An 18,681-nucleotide genomic window follows, 5' to 3' on the forward strand; every position below is an offset into this window, starting at 1 on the left:
TACAAAGTATGTTTATACTTAAGGGTTATCTCATCTCGCAAGTTGGTAAAATCAGAATCACTTTTAAAAAACATGTTAACATATAAAAAATATATAATAAACCGATAAATAGTTTGAACAACTACTCTACAAAATGCAAAACAAACCCTAGTTTATTTATACCATGATGGCTTTACAGGAAATATATTTCTAGTTTATCAATAAAATTACTAATTCCAACCAAAGTATCAAGTATATATGTCTAGCTTAATTATTTAAGATTTGGATTAGCTTAATTATTTAAGATTTGGATTGTAGGAGTAAATAACACAAATGCAAATAACATCCTAACCCACAAAGCTCATATAAACCTTAAAAAATGAAAACTTAAAATGCTTGTAGTATACAATTAGATAAACTAACCGTTTCATGTGAAGCCACATCCACTTAGATGGCATTCAACAAAGCAAAGTCAAATGCTATATAAAAAGTAAACAATTATGTTAGACAAATCAACCCATAACCAATTTAGAAAATAATTCAACAAATACAATGTTAGATTGATTTAAGTTATGTTGTATCTCATACATAAGTCAGGTAGAAATTAATTCAAAAAGGAAACATGTGAAGCGGTCAAATAGGTTGACAATCACACAGAGTATTTTAATACATAATATATCTTATGATACACTTTTTCGTAATTTGAAAATTATTTCTTAAAAGCAAAATTTTAGGCTAAAACAATTTTTAATCAACCTCACTAGGTTCAACTTAACTTGAATTTTTTTTGCTTTTTAACTCCTAAGGTATTTTAACCCCTCGGTACACGGTAAATCTACCTATACATACACACCTAATTAACCTCCACTATTATTCAAAGTAAAAACATAATAATAACAATTGATTACAGGCAGAATTCATACCTGAGCTAGCCGCACTAAAAGAGACCTGCAACTGACATTTAAAGATCATAGAACTCCAAAAATCAAACCTGCAAAACCAAAGATTGAATATTAAAACAATATGTAAAAATGTCTTATAAAAAACAAAATAGTAAAACATAAAATGAATTAAAAAAAACAAATCGTATCAAAGGAAAAAAAATCACTTGATTTAAATTTAATTAAGCATGCAGGTTACATATGGTATTGACCATTGGTCTACGTAGCCATTTGGCATATTAGCAACCCAACTATTTTTGAATCGTTTAGCCATTAAAAAGAAAAGTTGTTTTTTTAATAGGTTCAACAAAATATAGGAAACCTGACAAGTTGAAAAAGTTAACAGTGTTTTGGAAAGACAGATTGTTACCTTGTTGGTGAAATGTATAGTTGACCAATATTATGTCTTTCAAAAAGGTTTTCACAGGTTAAAAGAATGTTTTATTTTGAAAAGATGCAAAACAGTTTTATGTAAGGGAAAATAAGAGATCATATACCTTTTTATAAGATCAAATGAAAATTGTCAAAAGAAGAAAGAAAAGTTGTTTTTGTAATTTTTTTAATAGATATAGAAAATATAGAAACCTGAAAAGTAGAAAAAGACAATAGTGTTTTGGGAAGATGGCTTTTTACCTTGTTGGTGCAATGTATAAATTTTATATTGTAGAATTTAAATTTGAAAAAGAAAAACCAAAAGATGCATCACATGAATATAGCTAAAAAACAACTTAAATTTTCAGACAATTAGGAAGAGTGCGAAATATTTAACTTTCATACTATTAAATGTGTCAAAATGCTATAAAGAGTTTTTTTCTTCTTTTTTCTAAAAACTTTATAGACATGAATATGCTAAGTTGTATATTTATCAAATATGTAACAGCTTCAATTAACACTTTGTTATGATGGAATGTAACTGATGAATATTGGTAAACGGGATCAATCTTAATGACATGAAAAGTAAGATGTGAATTATGACTTACAGTTTCATCCAGTTGATATAAAAAGCAAGATGTGAATCCATGTCAATCCTCATTGCGGCCACATAATGTGATATTCCAAAATACTGAATACAAATTTGCAGAATAATCAAAATTAGAAATAAATTAGTGTAATTGTAAATTACAATTTTTTAGAAGGAATGTGACTTACAATTTAATGCATTTGAAATGAAAAAGCAAAATCCAAATCTATATGTCCATCATCATTGCAGATCCAACATTATGTGTGATTCCCAAAAGCTTGACAAAAAATTGCACAATAATAAGAATTAAAAAATAATTTCGGTAAATTAAGAAAAATATAAATCAGCCTAATCTAATTTCAACCATAATTTTGTTTTACCAAATGTTAGATACATACCTGCTAATAATCTTAATATTGATTACTTCATAAAGTAGGTAATCTTTATGATCTGAAATAGAAACACAAAATAATCAAATTTCAAGTTCGGGGGTAAAATTAGGGTTTCAGATTGAGAAAAAGATTTGAGTTTACCTTAAGCAGTGGTGTGTGACGATGGATGAGGAGAAATCAAACTTTATAAAGAAATATGATGATGGATGATAAGGAAGAAATCATTGGAATTGGAACATTTGTTGATATGAAGAAAGAAGGGAGAAAGAAAAGAGAAAGGAAATAGAGGAACGTTGGATATGTAAAATAGAATTAGGGTTTGGAATATTGAATGGGAGGCGTGGACACATACAAAGCGAAAACGTTAGTAAATGGATTCTGGAATGAACACGATAGCATTTGGAATATTGGGGTGACACGTGTCCGAACAATTTGCTTTATTATGTATTGAGGTTGAGATTGAGATATAAGAGTTTTAGGGGGTGTTTGGCTGAGCTTTTAAATTGCTTTTTTGCTTATTTGCTTTCTGACGTAGGCTGTCGCGGTCTACTCAAAAACAATTAATTACAGACTTAAATACCTATAACTAGTACGGGTAAGTAAGGTTGTCTACTCAAGGACTCAAGGAAAGTGCAAGTTTATTTAATTTATAACTAATTATTTAATCTAAGCGGACAGACGATGTCAAGCGGTTTTTATAAAAAGATTTAATTAAAACTAATGATTACTTAAAACGATTTGTAAATAATATTAATGAAAAGTATTCATTCTAGGTTCGGGTTATGTGTTCCATACGTTAATCACAGATTCTTTAGTCTTTGGTTTTATAATAATTGCTAGTCCTATGGTTTGATTTATGATGACAAGCGATACCCTAACCGAATTGTTGACACAAATGAACCCGGACACCACAATTACCAATTCCATGTATAGGATGATTAACTCAATGATAAGGTTTGATGATTATAGTTCAAGGACACAAGAGCCTAACCCTAAATGTTGATGAACAACCAAACAAACGTTACACAAATCAATAATCACAAACACAACCTTTAATCAAACAAATAACTAATTAAGCAAGACAAATCATATAAATTCAATCAAGCTATAACCATTAAGCATCAGAATCTGATCAAAACAGTACTTCACACAAAATCTTAGCCTAGAACGAACACACACGATTAGCCAGACATCGACATAATCGTTAAAGTACTTATCTTGATGAACATAAGATCTTAGGACAAACCGGAAGCTTTGGAATGATGGAAAATCGCCCTAGAACTCCTCTTTTACCTCTGGAAGTCGTTATATCCAAAATAGGGTCGAAAAATCGTTTATATAGTGAAAACCTTAACTTTTGCCGACATTGAGCATCTTCGCGTATCGCGAAGTTGCATGTCCTACATCTTCGCGATACGCGAATATCCAACTGACTTCAAACTCAGATTCCTCTCGTTGAGAAACATGAAATTCATATATTATGGATTCCGTAACTCATTTTCTAGGCCGAGATATGCCCATTTTACTAAAAGACACTTTCCTGGTAACCCATCTTGTTCATTTTTCACTTTGGCTTCAAGTTTCTCATCCAATCATCTCCCGAATCCTTCTTAAACCTCAATACATATTTCCCCATTCTTCCATCATCTCGAGGCTTGCTTAATCTTCATCTGGATGGCTCTGAATTAGCTCGTTTAAGCTCCTTAACTTCCAATGTCCTGAAAACACATAACAACGCTTGAAGTACCAATGTTCATTCGATTATTTAACTAAAATTAACTAATTAATATATAAAATAAACTAACTTTTACCCAACCATCACATCCTCACACTTAACCTTTTTCGTCCCGAAAAATACTTTGTAATGGAATCAGAATCAGAGACTATTTTCAGAATACTTTTTAGATTATCTTAATTAAGCACAAAGAACACAAAAACCGCGATCGCCGATATTGTTGTCCACTTAAACCCATGCCTCAATACTTACCGGGAAAAATAAGGTGTTACAGTTTTATTAGTTCATATGATTAAAATGGAACCCACACCTCAAAGCCCTGAAGCCGCCTTACCATGCTTCATTATAGTTTTATCGAACTAGACCACCCCAACTTGACTTAAACCTTAAAATTAGACGATCAAAATTTTGCACATATGTACAATTTTTAAGCCCATATGTAATAGCTAAGACAATCTTGGATATTTTATCGAAACCGAAACCTAAACTTAAGTATTAAAGTCTACCAGAATGGCCATTAGATACGATTAAGGTGCAATTAGGTAACCAACTAGTAATAGCCCCCACTACATGACATACCCCCGTTATCAAGCAATACTCCGAAGTCCATCACCATACGTGAGTAGGCACGAATTCATCTGTAGGGATTGCATATGACGTGTCCCGTGTGGTCCGTTTCTTAATGGTAATGAGACACGAGCACGGGGACCCCATATGACTAACAGCGTGGATGATCAAGTCAGTAGTGAATTTGTACTTTTAAAGTACTTTTTGTGATCATGTTTATTGACTTATGAATTGGTAGATGAACTGCGGGTTTGCTCTTTTTAAGCTTTTTTTAATATGAATAAATCCACTTAGGATTTACGCATACCAGATGATAAACCGCATACCGACCCATGGTCTCCGTTCCCCGAGGCATCCCATCAATACATAATTTAAGGCCATAAAACCATACGCCTATGAAGTGTTAGCCAGTTAACTAGCAGTTTTTTCATTTATGTTTATATCACAAGCCATTTAGCATACTCTAATGTTAAGCCTATCCAACCATTGTACTATAGACTATTTATATTAAAATATTTTTTTGGGGATCAAATCTTATAGGAAGGCTTGAGTATGGCCTAATCTTTCATTCTAGTCCTTACACAGGCTTAGCTAAACAAACAAAACCCTAAAGGCGTTTCCTACTAAAAATCAAGCATTTAAGGTTCAATTAATTCAACAACCAAATTATCCTTTCATTCTCATGGCTGAGCCTACCGACACATCCCAAATTAAACGTGTTCTCGTTTTATTTATCTCATATTATATAATAATTTTGAAAAATAACCCCCGATTTTTCTATCATTTTCCATTATTTTGCAAAAAATCTTAATTCAAGGAACATTAAAACTTTTAATTTTTCAATTTCTCCCCCATCCCCACACTTTAGGCAAACATTGTCCTCAATGTTTAAAATTTAAGACATAAAATAGAGACGGGGTTAAAATTCACTTTGTCAATTTTAAAACCGGGCTTAATGTGATGGTTATTACTAAGTATATAAAAATACAATTACACTTTTAACACAAAAACTAATAAAACAATGAAGGTTATGAAAACAAAATCACCTGATAGAAAAGAAAACTCTCATGTGCAACTCTCGTGCCCTCGGTGATCTCTCGGTGAACTTACTCCTCAACTCTCAAAATAAAATCTGCAAACTCTCACACGTGTAGAAGCAAGCTTCTCACAAGTGTTAAAAATATAGGTCTTTTAAACCGTTTGCAAAACCATTAATTTTAAATTACCAATCAAGATTAATTAATTCCAAAACCAAATTTGTTAAATGAGTAAAAATGTTAAAAGACTTAACTCACTTTCGTAGGAAGCACGGTTGCATTTAGCGTATGCAACAAGCCCATTAAACCCCCCGGTAGCCCGGTTGGACGGGCATGGTCTCGTGAGGGTTTATAGTGAACTACATCCACAAAGTTCAACTACAAAATATACATGTACCTAAATACAAAACCGGGTTGCCTCCCGGTTAGCGCTAAGTTTTTTTTAAGGTCTTCAGCTGGACCATTACATGATTTGGCGATTATGGTGGTCTAATGGAGTGCTTACCTTCCTCCACCTCGTTCTTCTTACTCCTCCAACAAAGTGGTGCACTGTCCATGACACTCCATCTTGGCCCGAAACATGCCAATCTTCTTTGTTCATTTTCAAACCCCGGTGGCTTCCTCACCTTCTCCTTCTTTGGCGATTTCTCCTTACTTGTCTTACCTGTCTCATCATGAACCACCTTTTTTCTTGCATGTTTGAAATCATCACCTGACTTTGCCGCATCTGCAACACGTATCTCTACCGCATTTAGCTCCTCCTTTTCTTTTTCCCGCTTCAACCTATCAAACACAAAAATTTCTTCTTTGGTGTCATCCTCACTTACATGAGGAAGACACGTGTTAGTAGCACCTGACCTAGAAGATTTATTTTCACAAGAATAATTAAATGAATTTGTAAAAATATGCAAAACTAAGTTACGATTACCAAAGGTCATGCACACTGTTCTGTCTCGGCAATTGATTTGAGCATTTGATGTTGCCAAAAACGGTCTCCCCAATATCACTCTCGGCTCTTCTTCATTCTCTACCGATTCATAATCCAAAACAAGAAAATATTCAGGATAGTAAAAATCACCAACCTTTACTGCAACTCCAACCAACTTCCCTCGGGGCCGTCTTCGAGTGAAATCAACTAACACCAATGTGGTGTCAACTTCTTATAAAGGTTCGAGGTCAAACCGGTCATACACACTACCCGGTAGAAACTTACACTCGCCCAATAATCAACTAACGCCTTGGTGGTCTTAAACTCGCCAATCTGAATGGGGATAAGTGGTGCCCTGTTTCAAATTCTTCAACTGTGTCGTTCACCCCATGATCTTCAATGGTGATTGCACTCACGTGTACGTTTTTACCATTTGATGAACTACTATTCTGATGGCTCGGGTTCTTCACAGTATCACTTGGTAGCTTGGATGGATTCCTCTTCAAACTAGCCACTTCTTTTGCAAGCTGGCTCACCTGTTTTCTCTCGCAGCATTAGCTTTCTCTTGGAGCTCTAATCTTTGATTCACGCTTTTATTCTGAGCCTCTTGATCCGTTTTCATTTGCTTTAGGAAGTCCATCACGTCCTTAATCGATTCCTCCTTCTTACCAGAAGAACTTCCTTGACCTTGTGCTGCCTCTTGACTTTGCTGACCTTGCTGATAACTCTTCTAATAGCTCTTGTTATAACCCCCCGGCTCCTTTTGATTGAACCCGCTTTGACCGCTACCCCTCTCGTTCCCATATTGACACTGATTTGACTGATAACTTGCTTTTTGGGAATTACCTTGAAAATTCGGGTTTTGTTGCGTGTTCGGGTTTCCGTAGCTGAAATTGGGGTGGTTCGGAGGCCCGGGTGATAGGTGTTTGAATTCATATTATTATTATTATTATTATTATTATTATTATTATTATTATTATTATTATTATTATTATTATTATTATTATTATTATTATACCTCTTCTCACCTTGAACAAAGTTCACCTCCTCTTCTTCTTCATCTTCCAACACGACCCCACAAGTAGCCACCACAGGGCCTATTCCACCACATCCTTCACAAACTGGATACGTCTTTCCTGATTTGCCTTTCTCTTTAACTCCCATACCCATCAATTGATCCAACTTTCTCTCCAACCTGGCCATACGATCATCCGACTCACCACTATCCACGGCCTTCACAACCGCCCTTTTTACCATGCGATTCGACTAAGCTTTCCTTTTTGAATTCATTGCATGCCTCTCTAAGTGTTGCCAATCTTCATTCTCATCATTAGTCAAAAAGGACCCATTTGTGGTCGACTGAAGATCATGCACATCGTCACTTGACAACCCGTCATGAAACGCCTTAATCAACTCCCACAGCGCAATCCCGTGATGCGGACAAGTTCTCAACAACCTCTTGAACCTCGTAAATACTTCATGAAAAGTCTCACCCGGTCCTTGCTGAAATTTCTGATGGAGGTTGGGCCTCGGAAGTTCTTTGCGGTGTGTAATACTCGTCTAAGAATTGCTGAGCCAGGTCTTGCCACATATAGATACTTGCTGACGGTAAGGATAAGAACCACTGCTTTGCTAGATCTTTAAGGTTGAACTGGAGCACGACTAGCTTGACTTCATCAGCAGTAAATCCCGATGAGACATTTTATAGAGTTAAGCATTCTAAATTTTCTATACATCAAACACGTAAAACTCTGACGCAAGCACCTAATGACTTAGTTCCTTATTCCCTGAACAATAGTCAACTTAAGTGGCACATGCGCAATTCTTGTATGAAATCTTTATCAATCGACCTCTTCAAGCGCTACAATCTCTAAAAGTTGGAATATATCCAGCGCCATGAATTGGTAAAATGAGTCAAGTGTATCCGCCATGGAACCCAACCATGTAAGACTAAGTGTACGATTTACACCACTACCAAACCATTTCAAAATACGCCACTAGGTTTTCCACACGTGCTCATACCTATAGCTACCAACTCTAATATGTTATTGGTTTATTATTGGTGAGGTTCCTTATGGTGCTTTGAGCAGTGATCTCTGCCTTAAAAGCATGGTGACAGGTCCCCTGGTGGGTGTAAGACCTAACTTAGTGACTTCATGTTTGTGGCATCGTTTTCTCTCTTATTAGTGCACTTCATCTTTCACCATCGCTTAAGCGTAGCAATTATGCCTAAACTCATTTTCATACATTGTCGACAAAATGGGGGGGGGGGGGGGACAGACCTAGCGGCTATATGACTACGCTATTGTTTATTCCTTATTTGAATATGCTATCTTTAAAATGTTTATACACATAATTTTTATTTCAAATCTTATCTTTACCCCCTTGCCTTGTCAAAAATGGTGGATTCGATTAAGTTTAGTTTTCAAGCTTCATTTTCGAAAAAATAAAAAAACACAGAGTCCATCTCGACAATCATATGTACATCCTTGCGATTTAAGATGTCCTTCGCTTCATGGATTTTGCTACATGATATCGTAAACTCACACATAGAGTCCATCTCGACAATCATATGTACATCCTTGCGATTTAAGATGTCCTTCGCTTCATGGATTTTGCTACATCATATCGTAAACTCTTAGTTTTATTTTTGCTACTTGGAGAAGAATCATGAACCAAATCATATGTAGCAGTTTGACATGGTGATAACACTAGATATTTTCACCAATTCATCAACAGCAACCAGATTTTCTTTTGATTTAGCATTCCCTTCCAATGTGGATAACCAACTTAAGTTAGGCATTTAAAACAGTTCATCATAGCAGACAACCACATTCTGTAAAATAACTATTTAATTTTTGACAAGAATATTGAGCTCGGTCAATTCTTTCAATTTCCTTACTCTTGGTAGGAATCCATTCTGTTGTTTAGACCACTCCTAATCGGTAAAAATTCTTCAAATAAACATTTTTTTTTGGAAATGGATAGTTCCGGCAACGTGAGATGATATATCATTAATGCAAGAAGAAAATCTTTTTCTTTCTTAAATCTTCAAACCCTAACATCTTGTCTATTAAACAACTCTTGTAAGGGCCAAAATCACCATTGTATATATCAAATTACCACTGGAAGATTTTTTTTTATATAAAACCTTACATACCCTTACCTGCATTTCGACCACATCATTCTAATCCAATCTTGAGAAATATAACAAATATGACGTCTTTTCGACTTGACATCTAATACCTTTCAAAACCTCCGCCAGGACAATAAAGTCATCCAAAAGCAAGTTATAATCTTTATTACTAAACTATCATGTTTTCAAATAAACCGATTACTTCATCATTACATCTCGTTGAAGTTTCTTATTTTCATATAAGCTAGGGTGACTAATCATATTTCAATTGGTGATTCTTAAACTCCAGCTTGACGTCAATAATTTATTTGGCCTTGTGGTAAATTCATAATCCTAATGACCTAACTACTAATATATTGTCTTCATTCTCAAATCTGGTCCCAGCAGAGCCCAGTTGGACCCGCAAGACTCACCTTAAAGAGGGACGTCTGCGCAGAAACCAACTGGATCCGCAGGACCCACCATGCTCAGAGACGTGACGTCCTTACGCGCAGTACGCAAGCTGTTCCCGCAGGAAATGCCTCCCAATTTTGAAGGACTCTGCCTGTTCCCGCAGTTGCGGATACAAGCCATCAGGGAAGGCCACCCGCGCAGCAAGGCTACACACATAAGGCACTTAGCTCTCAATCACTCAGTGTCACCTGAAGGAATGAGCAAAGCCGGGAGCAATCCCGCACAAGGGCGGGAGGGGGAATACTCCCGCCCAAATAAGCCAGTCCGTAGATACGGGAAGATCTTCTGTACTGTACCTGACGAGGTATGGGCAAAAGATCTGACTAAAGATACGACAGCTTATTGACAACAGTATGGCGAGCAGCATACTCCTGTAATGTATGTCACTATTAGCCGCTGCCTACTCACCAACTCCTGTCATACCACGTGCATAGCCGGCAGTTGGTGGAAAAGGAATAGTACACAGCAGGCCTGGTCACTATCAGCCGCTGCCTACCCACCAACTACCAGCAGGGCACGTGCGTAGGCCACTGTTGGTGGAACAGGAATACTATTCAGCCGGCCACACCTCCTTGGAAACCTACCTTCGGCTATAAATACCACAAATGGTATGATCATCTTATCTCATCATATCTTATCACATTATCATCATATTATACCTGATATCTGCTCTAGCAATCTCTTAATATACATTTATATTTAAAGAGCAATCTAGTCTGATTCTCACGCCGAGGGTGGTCACAAGGAGGAACCCCCCCTTCTCAGTGACAAGCTCACGGTGTCTGTTTTGCAGGTTATCAGAAGAACCATCTTTACCGGGTCTAACCCCTCGTGGGAAACATCTATCTAACCCCCAGGTTACCCGTAATCTGCCCGGGGTCCGGTTAGTGTTTCTTCATTGGCGCCATCCGTGCATAAAGCTAGAACTTCATTTCTTTTCAGTTTTTTCAAACTTCTGGAAAGATGGTTAAAGAAATTCCGGTAACCACAACCCCAGCTACTGGGGGGAATACCGGCTACACAGTCTTTACAAACACTACCCCGGTTACCCAAGCCGGGGCAAGTGAAGTAAATTTTACGAACACTACCCCAGTTATCCAAGCTGGGGCAAGTGCAGTAAATAATCGCTCACTGGGATTCACCGATACCCAGTTAGAGAAACGAACAAGACTCCCCCGCCAAACACTCGATTAAGTTAAGGCATGGGTGGAGGCACGTCAAAAGGAATTCCAAGCTGAGTTGGACGAACGCTTGCGTTCCGTCCAACAGGCTGACGAATTCGAAGAATACTTGGACGATGACTCGGAGGAATCCGACACCGACGCGAACCCTCGCCATAGGGCAAAAGGGAAGCGTAAGGAAACGGACTCCTAACCGAGAAGGCATTTTGGAGAAGCCTTCAAACCAAAAAACACAGGTGGAAGTCCACGTGACTTCTCCAAAACATTCAGACCAAACGTTGCAAATGCGGGAACGTCCAAATTTGCAAGGGACATTACGGAAGCAATTGCCCCAAAAAGTGCCAAACAAATGTCCAGCATAGGCACATATGATGGTATATCTGACCCAGATGATCATTTGAACAGATTCATAGCGGGGGCAACCGTCAGTAGTTGGACGGAACCTACGTGGTGTTACATGTTCCAAATGACGCTTGTTGGGGCTGCTAGAGCATGGTTCGATCGTCTACCGGTCAACCACATCTACGACTGGGCAGACTTCCAACAGAAGTTTAGCCAACACTTCAGCCAGCAAAGAAAGTATACCGAGGAGCAATGGACAATCCTCAAATGCATTCGAGAGAAAGATGAATCTTTGCTAGACTTCATCACTCGCTTCAACTCGAAGAAGCTAAGTCTGGGTAACATTAGCGAAGATCTTGTTCGCGCTGCTTTTATTCAGGGCGCGAACGACCCAGAGCTCATCCGCACCTTAACGGGTAAAGATGGCATGCCATCATGACAGCAGCTAAACGCTTTGCGGAAACGGAGAAACAACTGGGTAGAGATCTCCCACAGAGCACAAACCTCTACACCCAGAAAACAAGGGAAGACAACGTCCTTACCGCCCGATTAAACAAAAAGCGAAAGCTAGGCATTTGGCAGTCAAGGGTAAACTTTGACACCTCATCCGGCTTGCAACATCGGTTAGGCGGAAGGGGTAACATACAGTCGAACCAGAACTCCAGATGGACGCCGCTCACCAAAAGCGTCACCGAGATATTCGCCACTGAGGAGCTCCCATGGCCAAAGCCTCCAATAATCCGACATCGTCCCAACGCTGATCGGAGCAAATACTGTGACTTTCACAGGACAAAAGGCCACAACACAGAAGAATGCACAGACGTAAAGGATATGGTCGAAGCATTTGTCAGAGATGGGACGCTCGCGCACCTCGTGGCGCAATGAACGCTGAGCAGGCTGATGCGTGTAGAACCCCAGCTGGGGAAAACACGAATAAAAATTCCAGCTTCAGTGTGGAGACTACATGCTGCGTAAAGAACGAGATCCCGAACCAGGTGCGTATCGGCTCGATGGCACTCCCATCCCAACAACATGGAAGGGAGCTCAATTACACAGTTTGCATGTAGATCAATTCCAAATTTGTAAAGAAAAGGCCAAGAGCCACTTCTAATGGAAATGATTCTTCTTAGAACATCGACGCTGATGATTTTACATTTATACTTTATGAACTATCAACACTGATGCCGGTTTTCACCGCATACATAAGTGTGAAAGTCGTTGCATGGGGAAGGCGGCAAAACCAGCATAAACCCAAAAAACGGCAAACCTTCACGCAGGTCAGTTGAAGGGGAAAAGTTCAGTCATCCTACTAAATGAAAGTGCCGGTCTATCCACATGAATCATGATAGAGGAAACTGAACACTAACCTATTAACAACCGCTCGTCGAACGGTTAATTTATTTAACACTAATATGCCGGTTTTCACCGCATAATTACGTGGAAAGTCGTTGCATGGGGAAGGCGGCAAAACCCGCATAAACCCAAAAAATGGCAAACCTTCACGCAGGTCAGTTGAAGGGGAAAAGTTCAGTCATCCCATTAAATGAAAGTGTCGGTTTATCCGCAAGAATCATGATAGAGGAAACTGAACACTAACCTATTAACAACCGCGCGTCGAACGGTTAATTTATTCAACACTAATATGCCGGTTTTCACCGCATAATTACGTGGAAAGTCGTTGGTTGGGGAAGGCGGCAAAACCCGCATAAACACAAAAAACGACAAACCTTCACGCAGGTCAGTTGAAGGGGAAAAGTTCAGTCATTCCACTAAATGAAAGTGCCGGTCTATCCGCATGAATCATGATAGAGGAAACTGAACACTAACCTATTGACAACCGCGGGTCGAACGGTTAACTTATTCAAGAGAATTTCTAACAAAAGGATGATGAAAACCTACACGCAGGTCAGGTATAGGTAAAGTTTAGCCATCCTACTAAGTGCAAGTGACGGTCCTACCCGCACAATCACGAAAGAGGAAGCAAAACTTCAACCTATTATCTACCACGTTCAAAGGTTAACTTATCCTAAATACTTAGAAATTTCAAAAAAGATGAGGAAAACCTCCACGCAGGTCAGACGTAGGTAAAGTTTAGCCATCCTACTAAGTGCAAGTGACGGTCCTACCCGCACAATCACTAAAGAGGAAGCAAAACTTCAACCTATTATCTACCACGTTCAAAGGTTAACTTATTCTACACTTGGAAAATTGCTAATTTAAACTAAAGTATGCAAGTCATAACGTTTATAAAGCAAGGAATCCAGAGAAAGTAGCGGTCTTACCCGCACAAAGATTTATATTTCACAATGATTCATTATAAGAATGGCCGGGTAACTACCCGCCTACAAGAAAATAAATCTATACAAGATAAATCTATCCTAGCAGTAGGAAGGGATCTTCAGGATCAAGCTTCAGGGCCACTTCCACTTGGACCAGCACCATCAGTAGATCGTGGCAGTTCAAGGAAAGCTTTAAGGATAGCTAACCCATCATCAGCAGCAGCAACTTGATTCACCTTCTCCACCACCGGATGCGGGAAGGCGGCGTACTGATTCACTGCTTGGTCGTATACAGCTTCAGTATCTACATTATACAAAGGGAAGTTGGAAGGCGGGATGCCTTTCTCAACGAACCCTAGACCAAGCAGGAAGCCGGCCTTTTCCCCATCCTCGTGAGAAGCGTTGAGGGCTGCGCTCATAGCATCGTCATAAGACGTATCAGCAAAGACTCGATGCACAACCTACAAGAAAATATACAAGTATCAGAACCTTTTCTATTTACAAAGAAAAGCGTAAAGACATGAAAAGCATACCTGAGACAACGCTTCCCGAAGAAGCCATTCCTTGGCAACCAGAGCTTCTTGGAGGGCAGCTTGAGCTTCGTTACGGGCGCGTTCGGCTTCACTCTTGTTGAGGTTGGCAAGCAACACTTCTTTAGCCGCAGCCTCTTCGACGCCCTTTAGCTTCCGCTCAGTATGGTCAAGCACCCCCCTCTGGTCCAAGATCTCCTGGAGCTTTTTGGCGTCTTCCATCGCCAAGGCATCATGAGCCTGCTGGAGAGCCTCTAATTTGGCTTTAAGCTCTTCATTCTCCACGCGTAGAGGCTCGGCAACAGCTTCAGCCTTGGTGGCCCTCTCGGTTGCGTTCCTTGCAGTTTCCTTAGCCAGCCGAAGCTGTTCATTAACAGCTTTGGCAGCCTTGGAACGGGCCTCGAGCCGGGCCTGAACTTCAACCTCGAGGGCCTTGAAGGCCTTCTCTTTTTCCGCAGCAGCTGCGGTAAGCTTTACGTTCTCCTCCCGGACAGCCCGCGCCCGAGCTACTTCTTGAAGACGAGCTGCTTTTAACTTGTCGTTTTCACGACAAAGCAGCTCGACGCGCGGCTTCATCCGGGCCAGGAGAACCCGAAGCTCATTGGTTAGCCTACCCTCCTGGTAGCTAGCCATGGCTTCCCCCAACGCACCATTGGGAGCAGCGTGACGAGCCCACTCCGCGCACTCCACAGGGGTGCGAAGGGTTGTTCCTCGGCGAATGTTCCATCGTGGAACATACACTTCATTGGAATCCGACACTGCAAAAAACAAAAGGCAGTTAGGAAAAGATGATAAAAAAATATATAAAATGGGCCAAAAGAACCCTACGCACCTGTAGGGTCAATAACAGGGCGATAGCCGCCAAACCCATCACCTGAACCCAAGGGAAATCCATCCAAAAGGTCAGGCAGATGGGAAGGAGGCAGAGGTTGGCGATAAGCCCCATGCAGACCTGAAGGTTCGGCCGTCGTTGCCGATGACGGAGGCATGGTAGAAGCCGCCGCGGTCGCCGCCGCGGAATCCGCAGCAAAAGTAACCGCCGGCTCGGTGAAAGATGCGGTAAAAACAGCACTCACAGCCGGCGGTGACGTCATCACAGCTGGAGCAGTCGGCTCAAAGGAGTGAGCAACTGAACCAGCGGAAGCAGGCGCAGGCACCTGGGTCGTCGCCTCAGGTAGGCTGACCAAGCCTACCGTCATGGGCGGAGGGATACTCTGCGCTCCACCCTGGAATGCGTCAACATCCACGCCTGCACAAAGAAAAGCATTAATGCCGGAAAACTATGAAGTTAAAGATAAAGGAAGTTTGTACTTACGGGTTTTCTTAAGCCTGAAAGTGCGGACGGGCGGGGATGAACCCGATGGAGCCGGCCTTTTCACGCCGCTCACCATTGTCATCCTAGGCTCTCCGGTGACAGTTGTCACAGCCTCTGGAATGGTCTTATCACCACCGGGATTCCCCGCCACCTCTTCGCTCTCGGTCTCCGAGTCAGACCGAGGCACTGGATCGGCAGTGGAGGCCACCTTCTCTTTCCCCTTCCCGCCGGCAGCCTTCTTCTTCCGCACCAACGGAGGACCATCTGCGGATTCCTCATCAGAACATACGATTAGAGGAATTCCAGTAGAGGTTTCAACATTGAAGGGTCGAGGGTCGAATAGCGCCTTACCTGGCCGCCTGGCGCTAAGGATCTCGTGGCCTAGCGGATAGACCTCCACGAACCGATCCGCCGTTTGTTCTAGGATGGGCAACTCGTTCTCGTCTAGAGCGCGAGTACCCATCCGAGCGGGACCATCAGCCTCCCGCGGGTACATGAGCGACTGCAAGTCGTTCCCCTCTGAAATAAACAGGAAAGAAGTTAGAAGAAATTCTAAATCAACAAAAAGAAACAAAGCATACCGTAAGGAACAGAGTTCGAACCGTATTCAAGGACGATTGGGATCTTTCGCGCATCCGCATCCTTCCACACCCGGCTCATCCCCAGCATCACCATCCCGGACTCCGCAAACCGGTAAACCGGAGATTGGACTCGGGATATCTTCGCAAACCATTCCGCCTCCTGGTAGTTGGAGGCGTGAAGGCTGGGAAGTGCTTGCCCATTCTTGAATTTCATGGCAAGGGGGATGGCGCGAGCGGAGATGTAGAAGAACTCCCGCTTCCACGAGCGAAAACTGCGCTCGGTTGCGCAAATCTTCAAACCCTTAATCCGGGTTATCAACGTATACCAACCCTGGATGCACCTCCAAGAGTAGAAGGTCATCAGGCGGTCAACATAGGGCTCAATGCCCAGAATCCGGCACACCCACTCGAAGTGCCGAATCTTGGCAATCGCCATCGGGTGCACCTCGGTCAGGTGCACACCGTGCCTTTCCAGGACACGGAAAACAAACTTTGTCAATGGGAACCTAAGATTCCCATAAACAAAGAATGCAGCATATACCCCGATCTTGCCTCAGGGGGCATCGTACACCGTCTGATGGGGTTCAGGAAACTCAGGCTCGAGAGACTCGAGCATGAACTTCCTGACGACGTACTGATACAGATCGACAGGCAGAGCACACTGGCACTCCCCAGCAGTACTCTTGTCATCGGCTGTAGATTCAAGATCACGAGACGACATCTTGCAAAAGAAAGAAGAAAACGATTTCAAGAGAATGCCCAACTGAAAGATGAGTATTCGCCGGAAATCGTTCTAAAGATGAAGAGAAGAGTGAAAGTGTGGATTACAAATAACCCTCTCCCCCTTTATATACTAATCGCAATTAATGCGATGCATTTAATGCGGAAGAGAGAGAAATCGAAGGTGCAATGAAACTATGACACGTGGCAAAAAGCAAGCTGGCAACAGATGTTGAAAGGACGTGTACCATTAATTTCGTGGCCACGCGCCCGAAAAATCGCGCCCACGCGCCTGAAAAAGCGTCTGGAATGACCATGTACTGTCACGTCACCATAACTTCCTGCACGTCCTGACACAGTCAGAAGAAACCGTCGCACGACGTTTCAGAGGTTTGGACTGTTCTTATCCTCACCAACTCTTCGAATTTCAAAATTCAAAAAGATTCAAAAGTAAGCGGGAAAATACCCCTTACCTTGGCAACCAAGTAACCGTAAGACGAATGCGGGTACAGTGTTAAGGCAAAACCCTTCACATACCTAGCACCCGCAGGGAATTGAAGCCAAGAATAACTTGGCAACCAAGTAACCGTAAGACGAATGCGGGTACAGTGTTAAGGCAAAAACCGTTCCCCGAGGCATCCCATCAATACATAATTTAAGGCCATAAAACCATACGCCTATGAAGTGTTAGCCAGTTAACTAGCAGTTTTTTCATTTATGTTTATATCACAAGCCATTTAGCATACTCTAATGTTAAGCCTATCCAACCATTGTACTATAGACTATTTATATTAAAATATTTTTTTGGGGATCAAATCTTATAGGAAGGCTTGAGTATGGCCTAATCTTTCATTCTAGTCCTTACACAGGCTTAGCTAAACAAACAAAACCCTAAAGGCGTTTCCTACTAAAAATCAAGCATTTAAGGTTCAATTAATTCAACAACCAAATTATCCTTTCATTCTCATGGCTGAGCCTACCGACACATCCCAAATTAAACGTGTTCTCGTTTTATTTATCTCATATTATATAATAATTTTGAAAAATAACCCCCGATTTTTCTATCATTTTCCATTATTTTGCAAAAAATCTTAATTCAAGGAACATTAAAACTTTTAATTTTTCAATTTCTCCCCCATCCCCACACTTTAGGCAAACATTGTCCTCAATGTTTAAAATTTAAGACATAAAATAGAGACGGGGTTAAAATTCACTTTGTCAATTTTAAAACCGGGCTTAATGTGATGGTTATTACTAAGTATATAAAAATACAATTACACTTTTAACACAAAAACTAATAAAACAATGAAGGTTATGAAAACAAAATCACCTGATAGAAAAGAAAACTCTCATGTGCAACTCTCGTGCCCTCGGTGATCTCTCGGTGAACTTACTCCTCAACTCTCAAAATAAAATCTGCAAACTCTCACACGTGTAGAAGCAAGCTTCTCACAAGTGTTAAAAATATAGGTCTTTTAAACCGTTTGCAAAACCATTAATTTTAAATTACCAATCAAGATTAATTAATTCCAAAACCAAATTTGTTAAATGAGTAAAAATGTTAAAAGACTTAACTCACTTTCGTAGGAAGCACGGTTGCATTT

This window comes from Bidens hawaiensis, unplaced genomic scaffold (genome assembly GCF_021521415.1).
Source record: "Bidens hawaiensis isolate Kalapana, Puna unplaced genomic scaffold, B.hawaiensis_p1.1 tig00004020_1, whole genome shotgun sequence".
Taxonomy (NCBI): domain Eukaryota; kingdom Viridiplantae; phylum Streptophyta; class Magnoliopsida; order Asterales; family Asteraceae; genus Bidens; species Bidens hawaiensis.